The sequence below is a fragment of the Nerophis lumbriciformis genome, linkage group LG25 (assembly GCF_033978685.3).
Source record: "Nerophis lumbriciformis linkage group LG25, RoL_Nlum_v2.1, whole genome shotgun sequence".
Taxonomy (NCBI): domain Eukaryota; kingdom Metazoa; phylum Chordata; class Actinopteri; order Syngnathiformes; family Syngnathidae; genus Nerophis; species Nerophis lumbriciformis.
Window position 1 is genome coordinate 4,663,044 of NC_084572.2, and position 11,957 is coordinate 4,675,000.

Below are 11,957 nucleotides of genomic sequence, written 5' to 3' on the forward strand. Positions count from 1 at the left end.
CGTCGACCAGCCCTTCCTCCCAGGGAATCTAAGTTACTGGTCAATCCCAAGTTCTTTCAATGACATATATTAGTGATGGGTTGATGAGGCGTCATGAAGCGTTTCGACACATTGCAAAACTGTATTGATACTGTGTCGATACTGTGTCACTAAATACTGACATCTGCTGGACATTAAAAATCCCTACAGGCAACCTATGGACCGACTCAACTGACTGATTTTTTGCCCTAGTACAGGGGTCACCAACCTTTTTGAAACCAAAAACTACTTCTTGGGTACTGATTAATGCGAAGGGCTACCAGTTTGATACACACTTAAATAAATAAATATATTGTCATTTGTAAGTTACACGTAAGTGTGATTTAAACAAGAATAGCTAAATAAATAAATGTATATATATAAAAAAATGGGTATTTCTGTGTGTCATTCCTTCGTACATTTTTTTGTTTCGTTGTTCACATTCCCGGAAGATGACAGTCAATGTTTACCATTGGCCTGTGAAGAACTGGGACAACAGAGACTCTTACCAGGAGGACTTTGAGTTGGACGCGCAGACGCGGTACCGTGAGTACGCATGCAGCTGCGGCTTCCAAACAATTGATCGCTTGCCCGTACGTGCGTGCCGCTATGTGCATGTCACGTTCGTAACTTTGGGGACTTTGGGGAAATATATGTGCTGTATGAACTTTGGGGAGGTGAACGGTACTTTGGGCTGTGGGATTGAGTGTGTTGTGCAGGTGTTTGAGTTGTATGGACGGAAAGGGGAGGTGTTTGTTATGCGGGATTAATTTGTGGCATATTAAATATAAGCCTGGTTGTGTTATGGCTAATAGAGTATATATATATGTCTTGTAGTGATGGGTTGATGAGGCGTCATGAAGCGTTTCGACACATTGCAAAACTGTATTGATACTGTGTCGATACTGTGTCACTAAATACTGACATCTGCTGGACATTAAAAATCCCTACAGGCAACCTATGGACCGACTCAACTGACACTGATTTGATGCCCTAGTACAGGGGTCACCAACCTTTTTGAAACCAAAAACTACTTCTTGGGTACTGATTAATGCAAAGGGCTACCAGTTTGATACACACTTAAATAAATAAATATATTGTCATTCGTAAGTTACACGTAAGTGTGATTTAAACAAGAATAGCTAAATAAATACATTTATATATATATATATATATATATATATATATATATATATATATATATATATAAAAAATGGGTATTTGTCTGTCATTCCGTCGTACATTTTTTTTTCCTTTTACGGAAGGTTTTTTGTAGAGAATAAATGATGAAAAAAACACTTAATTGAACGGTTTAAAAGAGGAGAAAACACGAAAAAAAATTAAAATAACATTTTGAAACATAGTTTATCTTCAATTTCGACTTTTTAAAATTCAAAATTCAACCGACAAAAAGAAGAGAAAAACTAGCTAATTTGAATCTTTTTGAAAAAATTTAAAAAAAGAATTTATGGAACATCATTAGTCATTTTTCCTGATTAAGATACATTTTAGAATTTTGATGACATGTTTTAAATTGGTTAAAATCCAATCTGCACTTTGTTACAATATATAACAAATTGGACCAAGCTATATTTCTAACAAAGACGAATCAGTATTTCTTCTAGATTTTCCAGAACAAAAATTTCAAAAGAAATTCAAAATACTTTGAAATAAAATTTAAATTTGATTCTACAGATTTTCTTGATTTGGCAGAATTTTTTATTTTTTATTTTAATCATAGTAAGTTTGAAGAAATATTTCACAAATATTCTTCGTCGAAAAAACAGAAGCTAAAATATTTATTCTTTACAATAAAAAATTTAAAAAATACTTGAACATTGATTTAAATTGTCAGGAAAGAAGAGGAAGAAATTTAAAAGGTAAAAAGGTATTTGTTTAAAAATCCTAAAATCATTTTTAAGGTTGTATTTTTTCTCTAAAATTGTATTTCTAAAAGTAAAAAGAAGCAAAGTAAAAAAGTAAATGAATTTATTTAAACAAGTGAAGACCCATCCATCCATCCATTTTCTACCGCTTATTCCAAGTGAAGACCAAGTCTTTAAAATATTTTCTTGGATTTTCAAATTCTATTTGAGTTTTGTCTCTTTTAGAATTAAAAATGTGGAGCAAAGCGAGACCTGCTTGCTAGTAAATAAATACAATTTAAAAAAATAGAGGCAGCTCACTGGTAAGTGCTGCTCTTTGAGCTATTTTTAGAACAGGCCAGTGGGCAACTCATCTGGTCCTTACGGGCTACCTGGTGCCCGCGGGCACCGCGTTGGTGACCGCTGCCCTAGTATATACAATAATATAAACCAAGTCATCGTATTTCATTTAGGATTATTTCATATCTTCATTTAAATAAAAATATATTTTTATCTTTTTTAGATACAGTCAATAAATAATGGGAACATGTATCATAACATGGAAATCTAAGAGAACGTGTTGTGGATGATTGTGGACTGGGAATTTTTTTAATTTTATTTTTTTACACGTTTTTATTTTTAAAAAAATAAATACGTTTTTCCGACGTATTTTAGACGATTTCTCTTCTTAGTTATTATTTCTCCGGCTGTAGAAAAGACACGCTCACAGGGCACAGAGGAGGCGTCAGTGCGACACAGTTGGCGTATCGGTCACGTGACCAAAACAGCTCATGATCGGTCACGTGACTTTCTAAAAGCGGTAGGCGCACCGACACAGGGTTTTGCTCTATGAGCTCGACGCATGCGCCGATGCATCGGTGTTGCCGGACCCATCACTAACATATATGCTGAGTAAGAAGGATCACCAAGACAGAATAGGAATATTATCAAGTTTTACTGAAAATTTCAGGAGATCAGCTTAACCAATACATTCATATCAGCTACTCTAGTTGATCTGACACTCAAACGGAAGAGCCAACTTCTTGCACATGAAGAAAGCCCCCACCTGTCCGGAAAGGAACACAGCCTCATTGTTCTACTACAGATAAGACAAAAGGGAGTATCCCATCTCTTACAGTGCAAGCCTTCAAGGTAACACACATAGTTTACTTGCGGACATAAGATAAAAAATAGAAAAAGTACAAATTGAAAAACACTAGCTGTTTTAAACATGACTATGAGTACAGAAAGAACTCTTAAACATATATGCGTTCTTCACAATCGGCAGCCTTGTATCTGCCTTTTTTTGAACAACATACACTATATTGCCAAAAGTATTTGGCCACCTGCCTTTACTCACATATGAACTTGAAGTACCATCCCATGGAATTGTCCAAAATGTTTTGGTATCCTGGAGCAATCAAGCCCAACTCCTGGAAAAACAACCTCACACCATAATTCCTCCATCACCAAATTTCACACTCGGCACAATGCAGTCCGAAATGTAGCGTTCTCCTGGCAACCTCCAAACCCACACTGGTCCATCAGATTGCCAGATGGAAAAGAGTGATCCATCTGTCCATATAAGGCGTCTCCACCACTCTAGAGTCCAGTGGTGACGTGCTTTACACCACTGGTCCCCAACCTTTTTGCAACTGCGGACTGGTCAACGCTTGAAAATTTGTCCCACGGATCGGGGGAGATGGTATTTTAAGTTATTTTATTTTTTTGTCATAAAAAAATACAATCATGTGTGCTTACTGCAGACTGTATTGATATATATTGATATATAATGTAGGAACCAGAATATTATTAACAGAAAGAAACAACCCTTTTGTGTGAATGAGTGTAAATGGGGGAGGGAGGTTTTTTGGGTTGGTGCACTAATTGTAAGTGTATTTTGTGTTTTTTATGTTGATTTAATAAAAAAAAAAAAAAAAATATATATATATATATATATATATATATATATATATATATATATATATATATATATATATATATATATTTATTTTATTTTATTTTCTTAATTTAAAAAAAAAGTATATATATATATATATATATATATATATATATATATTTTTTTATTTTTTTATTTTTTTTTTTATTAAAAAATAAAATAAATATATATATATATATATATATATATATATATATATATATATATATTTTATTTTTTTTAATTTTTTTTTAATTTTTTTTTATTATACATCTATATATATTTAAATATATATATATATATAAAAAAAATATATATATATATATATATATATATATATATATTTTATTTTTTTTAATTTTTTTTTATTATATATCTATATATATTTAAATATATATATAAAAAAAAATAAAAAATAAAATATATATATATATGTATATATATATATATATATATATATATATATATATATTGTATTTATTTTTTTTTCAATTTCTTGTGCGGCCCGGTACCAATCGATCCACGGTACCAATCAACCACCGGGCTGCGTCCCGGTGGTTGGGGACCACTGCTTTACACCACTGCATCCCACACTTTGCATTGGACTTGGTGATGTAGCCGCCGCTCCCAGTCTGAGAAACGCTCTCCCTGACCACCTGAGGGCACCACAGACTGTGGATGCTTTTAAAAAAGTCTTAAAAACCTTTATTTTTAAAAAAGCCTTTTTTTAGATATATGCATACTAGTTTTAGCTATTTGGCTGTTCTAGTTTTTATTTTTATTTTTATTTTATTTTATTTTAATACACTGTAGCACTCAATGTAAAGTGATTTTTACAAATCAAATCTATTATTATTATTATTATTATTATTATTATTATTATGTATGGCTTAGATGCAACTGCTCAGCCATGGAAACCCTTTCAATGAAGCTCTCTGCGTACCGTACGTGGGCTAATTGGACGGTCACATGAAGTTTGGAGCTCTGTAGCAACTGACTGTGCAGAAAGTCTTTGCACTATGCGCTTCAGCATTCACTGACGCCTCTCTGTCAGTTTACATGGCCTACCACTTGATGGCTGAGTTGCTGTTGTTCCCAAACTCTTCACTTTTCTTATAATAAAGTTGACATTGGAATATTTAGGAGCGAGGACATTTCACGACTGGATTTGTTGCACAGGTGGCATCCTATGACAGTTCTACGCTGGAAATCACTGAGAGCGGCCCATTCTTTCACAAATATTTGTAGAAACAGTCTCCATGCCTAAGTGCTTGATTTGATACAACGGGCCAAGTGATTAGGACACTTGATTCTCATCATTTGGATGGGTGGCCAAATACTTTTGGCAATATAGTGTAACTACATCAGCAGATACAAAATATACACATATGATACCAGTATTTAGTATCACCAAAAATAACAATTAGTAAAGTACATGGATTTTTTAAGAGAAATCCTGTTTTTGTCCTTCTTTCTTGGCGTCTTCCCAGCATACTTGCCAACCTTGACACCTCCGAATTCGGGAGATGGGGGGGGGGGGGGTTTGAGGTGGGCAGGGTTTGGTGGTAGCGGGGGGTGTATATTGTAGCGTCCCGGAAGAGTTAGTGCTGCAAGGGATTCTGGGTATTTGTTCTGTTGTGTTTATGTTGTGTTACGGTGCGGATGTTCTCCCGAAATGTGTTTGTCATTCTTGTTTGGTGTGGGTTCACAGTGTGGCGCATATTTGTAACAGTCTTAAAGTTGTTTATACGGCCACCCTCAGTGTGACCTGTATGGCTATTGACCAAGTATTCCTCGCATTCACTTATATGTGTGTAAAAGCCGTATATATTATGTGATTGGGCCGGCACGCTGTTTGTATGGAGGAAAAGCCGACGTGACGACAGGTTGTAGAGGACGCTAAAGGCAGTGCCTTTAAGGCACGCCCCCAATATTGTTGTCCGGGTGGAAATCGGGAGAAATCCGGGAGAATGGTTGCCCCGGGAGATTTTGACTGAAATTCGGGAGTCTCCCGGGAAAATCGGGAGGGTTGGCAAGTATGCTTCCCAGTCCCGTTTAGTTTGTTTTGGCTACTGCAGCGACCGAATCCCTTGACAAGCCTCCGTTTGAACACTCGGCGCGTGGGCTCGTTAAAGGAGCGCCACGAGTTTCATGTTCCGTCATTCGATCAAATAACGCGAGCTGGATGGACACGAAGACGACAGAAGAGATATATTTCTGACAACAATGCAAACTTTGTGTAAAAATCCTAGACTAAATTTAGACAAACTTAAGGGAAATTGTTCCACACAGTAGCTCAGTTAAGGATGGAAAGGATAATGCACACAAGGGCAGCCCTTTGAGACACTGGTGATTTAGGGCTGTATAAATAAACTTTGATTGATTGATTGATGTATCATTTTAGTTTGTCGCGCCGCGTCCGAATCGTTCTCCTCCGCCGTTCCGAACGGAGCCACTCACTTGTAGAAGCTGGGTTCTACTGGAACTCCTTCTCTCTGATCCTCCTTTGTCCTTTGTTCTTGGGGGCAGCATTCCGTCACGTTCACACACTTGTCCACCCATCCATACACTAGGGTTGTCCCGGTACCGGTACCAAACATTTTTTCAATACTTTTCAATACTTTTCTAAATAATGGGGACCACAAAAAATTGTATTATTTATATATATACATATAAATAAATACATATATATATATACATATCCATCCATCCATTTTCTACCGCTTATTCCCTTTGGGGTCGCGGGGGGCGCTGGAGCCTATCTCAGCTACAATCGGGCGGAAGGCGGGGTACACCCTGGACAAGTCGCCACCTCATCGCAGGGCCAACACAGATAGACAGACAACATTCACACACTAGGGCCAATTTAGTGTTGCCAATCAACTTATCCCCAGGTGCATGTCTTTGGAGGTGGGAGGAAGCCGGAGTACCCGGAGGGAACCCACACAGTCACGGGGAGAACATGCAAACTCCACACAGAAAGATCCCGAGCCCGGGATTGAACCCAAGACTACTCAGGACCTTCGTATTGTGAGGCAGATGCACTAACCCGTCTGCCACCGTGAAGCCCAATAAACTTTCAATTAAATGAAAATAAAGCTCCACCACTTTAGTTATCATTTTTGCGCTTAAGATAGTTCTCTATGACTTACGCTACAGACTTCTTCTGTTTGGTCGGTCATTATTATCAAGGCTTAGGTCAGGCTGATTACAAAACATTATGAATCAATAATACTGCAAAAAGAACGGACTTGTAAAAACGCTGAAAAATATATTTACATACCGTCACGTAATTGTAACTAAATTATTAACTTATTTGTTTTCTTTTTTCTAAATTATTAACAAATAATACATATGCTAATTAAATAAACATTTTATTTATTTTTTCTAAATTATTAACAAATAATACATATGCTAATTAAATAAACTTTCATTTAAATGAAAATACAGCTTCCCCACTTTAGTTATCATTTTTGCGCTTAAGACAGTTCTCTATGACTTACGCTACAGACTTCTTCTGTTTGGTCGGTCATTATTATCAAGGCTTAGGTCAGGCTGATTACAAAACATTATGAATCAATTATACTGCAAAAAGAACGGACTTATAAAAACGCTGAAAAATATATTTACATACCGTTACGCAATTGTAACTAAATTATTAACTTATTTGTTTTCTTTTTTCTAAATTATTAACAAATAATACATATGCTAATTAAATAAACATTTTATTTATTTTTTCTATATTATTAACAAATAATACATATGCTAATTAAATAAACTTTCATTTAAATGAAAATACAGCTTCCCCACTTTAGTTATCATTTTTGCGCTTAAGACAGTTCTCTATGACTTACGCTACAGACTTCTTCTGTTTGGTCGGTCATTATTATCAAGGCTTAGGTCAGGCTGATTACAAAACATTATGAATCAATTATACTGCAAAAAGAACGGACTTATAAAAACGCTGAAAAATGTATTTACATACCGTCACGCAATTGTAACTAAATTATTAACTTATTTGTTTTCTTTTTTCTAAATTATTAACAAATAATACATATGCTAATTAAATAAACATTTTATTTATTTTTTCTAAATTATTAACAAATAATACATATGCTAATTAAATAAACTTTCATTTAAATGAAAATACAGCTTCCCCACTTTAGTTATCATTTTTGCGCTTAAGACAGTTCTCTATGACTAACGCTACAGACTTCTTCCGTTTGGTCGGTCATTATTATCAAGGCTTAGGTCAGGCTGATTACAAAACATTATGAATCAATAATACTGCAAAAAGAACGGACTTATAAAAACGCTGAAAAATATATTTACATACCGTCACGCAATTGTAACTAAATTATTAACTTATTTGTTTTCTTTTTTCTAAATTATTAACAAATAATACATATGCTAATTAAATAAACATTTTATTTATTTTTTCTAAATTATTAACAAATAATACATATGCTAATTAAATAAACTTTCATTTAAATGAAAATACAGCTTCCCCACTTTAGTTATCATTTTTGCGCTTAAGACAGTTCTCTATGACTTACGCTACAGACTTCTTCTGTTTGGTCGGTCATTATTATCAAGGCTTAGGTCAGGCTGATTACAAAACATTATGAATCAATAATACTGCAAAAAGAACGGACTTATAAAAACGCTGAAAAATATATTTACATACCGTCACGCAATTGTAACTAAATTATTAACTTATTTGTTCTTTTTTCTAAATTATTAACAAATAATACATATGCTAATTAAATAAACATGTTATTTATTTTTTCTAAATTATTAACAAATAATACATATGCTAATTAAATAAACTTTCATATAAATGAAAATACAGCTTCCTCACTTTAGTTATCATTTTTGCGCTTAAGACAGTTCTCTATGACTTACGCTACAGACTTCTTCTGTTTGGTCGGTCATTATTATCAAGGCTTAGGTCAGGCTGATTACAAAACATTATGAATCAATTATACTGCAAAAAGAACGGACTTATAAAAACGCTGAAAAATATATTTACACACCGTCACGCAATTGTAACTAAATTATTAACTTATTTGTTTTCTTTTTTCTGAATTATTAACAAATAATACATATGCTAATTAAATAAACATTTTGTTTATTTTTTCTAAATTATTAACAAATAATACATATGCTAATTAAATAAACTTTAATTTAAATGAAAATACAGCTTCCCCACTTTAGTTATCATTTTTGCGCTTAAGACAGTTCTCTATGACTTACGCTACAGACTTCTTCTGTTTGGTCGGTCATTATTATCAAGGCTTAGGTCAGGCTGATTACAAAACATTATGAATCAATAATACTGCAAAAAGAACGGACTTATAAATACGCTGAAAAATATATTTACATACCGTCACGCAATTGTAACTAAATTATTAACTTATTTGTTTTCTTTTTTCTAAATTATTAACAAATAATACATATGCTAATTAAATAAACATTTTATCTATTTTTTCTAAATTATTAACAAATAATACATATGCTAATTAAATAAACTTTCATTTAAATGAAAATACAGCTTCCCCACTTTAGTTATCATTTTTGCGCTTAAGACAGTTCTCTATGACTTACGCTACAGACTTCTCCTGTTTGGTCGGTCATTATTATCAAGGCTTAGGTCAGGCTGATTACAAAACATTATGAATCAATAATACTGCAAAAAGAACGGACTTGTAAAAACGCTGAAAAATATATTTACATACCGTCACGCAATTGTAACTAAATTATTAACTTATTTGTTTTCTTTTTTCTAAATTATTAACAAATAATACATATGCTAATTAAATAAACATTTTATTTATTTTTTCTAAATTATTAACAAATAATACATATGCTAATTAAATAAACTTTCATTTAAATGAAAATACAGCTTCCCCACTTTAGTTATCATTTTTGCGCTTAAGACAGTTCTCTATGACTTACGCTACAGACTTCTTCTGTTTGGTCGGTCATTATTATCAAGGCTTAGGTCAGGCTGATTACAAAACATTATGAATCAATAATACTGCAAAAAGAACGGACTTATAAAAACGCTGAAAAATATATTTACATACCGTCACGCAATTGTAACTAAATTATTAACTTATTTGTTTTCTTTTTTCTAAATTATTAACAAATAATACATATGCTAATTAAATAAACATTTTATTTATTTTTTCTAAATTATTAACAAATAATACATATGCTAATTAAATAAACTTTCATTTAAATGAAAATACAGCTTCCCCACTTTAGTTATCATTTTTGCGCTTAAAACAGTTCTCTATGACTTACGCTACAGACTTCTTCTGTTTGGTCGGTCATTATTATCAAGGCTTAGGTCAGGCTGATTACAAAACATTATGAATCAATAATACTGCAAAAAGAACGGACTTGTAAAAACGCTGAAAAATATATTTACATACCGTCACGCAATTGTAACTAAATTATTAATTTATTTGTTTTCTTTTTTCTAAACTATTAACAAATAATACATATGCTAATTAAATAAACATTTTATTTATTTTTTCTAAATTATTAACAAATAATACATATGCTAATTAAATAAACTTTCATTTAAATGAAAATACAGCTTCCCCACTTTAGTTATCATTTTTGCGCTTAAGACAGTTCTCTATGACTTACGCTACAGACTTCTCCTGTTTGGTCGGTCATTATTATCAAGGCTTAGGTCAGGCTGATTACAAAACATTATGAATCAATAATACTGCAAAAAGAACGGACTTATAAAAACGCTGAAAAATATATTTACATACCGTCACGCAATTGTAACTAAATTATTAACTTATTTGTTTTCTTTTTTCTAAATTATTAACAAATAATACATATGCTAATTAAATAAACATATTATCTATTTTTTCTAAATTATTAACAAATAATACATATGCTAATTAAATAAACTTTCATTTAAATGAAAATACAGCTTCCCCACTTTAGTTATCATTTTTGCGCTTAAGACAGTTCTCTATGACTTACGCTACAGACTTCTTCTGTTTGGTCGGTCATTATTATCAAGGCTTAGGTCAGGCTGATTACAAAACATTATGAATCAATTATACTGCAAAAAGAACGGACTTATAAAAACGCTGAAAAATATATTTACATACCGTCACGCAATTGTAACTAAATTATTAACTTATTTGTTTTCTTTTTTCTAAATTATTAACAAATAATACATATGCTAATTAAATAAACATATTATCTATTTTTTCTAAATTATTAACAAATAATACATATGCTAATTAAATAAACTTTCATTTAAATGAAAATACAGCTTCCCCACTTTAGTTATCATTTTTGCGCTTAAGACAGTTCTTTATGACTTACGCTACAGACTTCTTCTGTTTGGTCGGTCATTATTATCAAGGCTTAGGTCAGGCTGATTACAAAACATTATGAATCAATTATACTGCAAAAAGAACGGACTTATAAAAACGCTGAAAAATATATTTACATACCGTCACGCAATTGTAACTAAATTATTAACTTATTTGTTTTCTTTTTTCTAAATTATTAACAAATAATACATATGCTAATTAAATAAACATTTTATTTGTTTTTTCTAAATTATTAACAAATAATACATATGCTAATTAAATAAACTTTCATTTAAATGAAAATACAGCTTCCCCACTTTAGTTATCATTTTTGCGCTTAAGACAGTTCTCTATGACTTACGCTACAGACTTCTCCTGTTTGGTCGGTCATTATTATCAAGGCTTAGGTCAGGCTGATTACAAAACATTATGAATCAATTATACTGCAAAAAGAACGGACTTATAAAAACGCTGAAAAATATATTTACATACCGTTACGCAATTGTAACTAAATTATTAACTTATTTGTTTTCTTTTTTCTAAATTATTAACAAATATATATATATATATATATATATATATATATATATATATATATATATATATATATATATATATATATATATATATGGGAGCATTCACATATCATGGTTTATATAGGGCACAGGGTGGGTGGGTACAGGCTGGCGTAGGGGCGTGGTGATTGGCTCATGTGTTACCTAGGAGGTGTTTCCGTCTGTGGCGGCATGCTGTAACAATTTCGCTGCGCTTGTTGAGGGATGA

At 32.3% G+C, this 11,957-nt stretch overlaps 1 protein-coding gene across 2 annotated transcripts in view; it reads right to left on the minus strand.

Moving 5' to 3' along the window:
• grm8a (glutamate receptor, metabotropic 8a) overlaps positions 1-11,957 on the minus strand; it is an 833,323-nt gene that overhangs the window by 14,644 nt on the left and 806,722 nt on the right. The window lies entirely within an intron of this gene.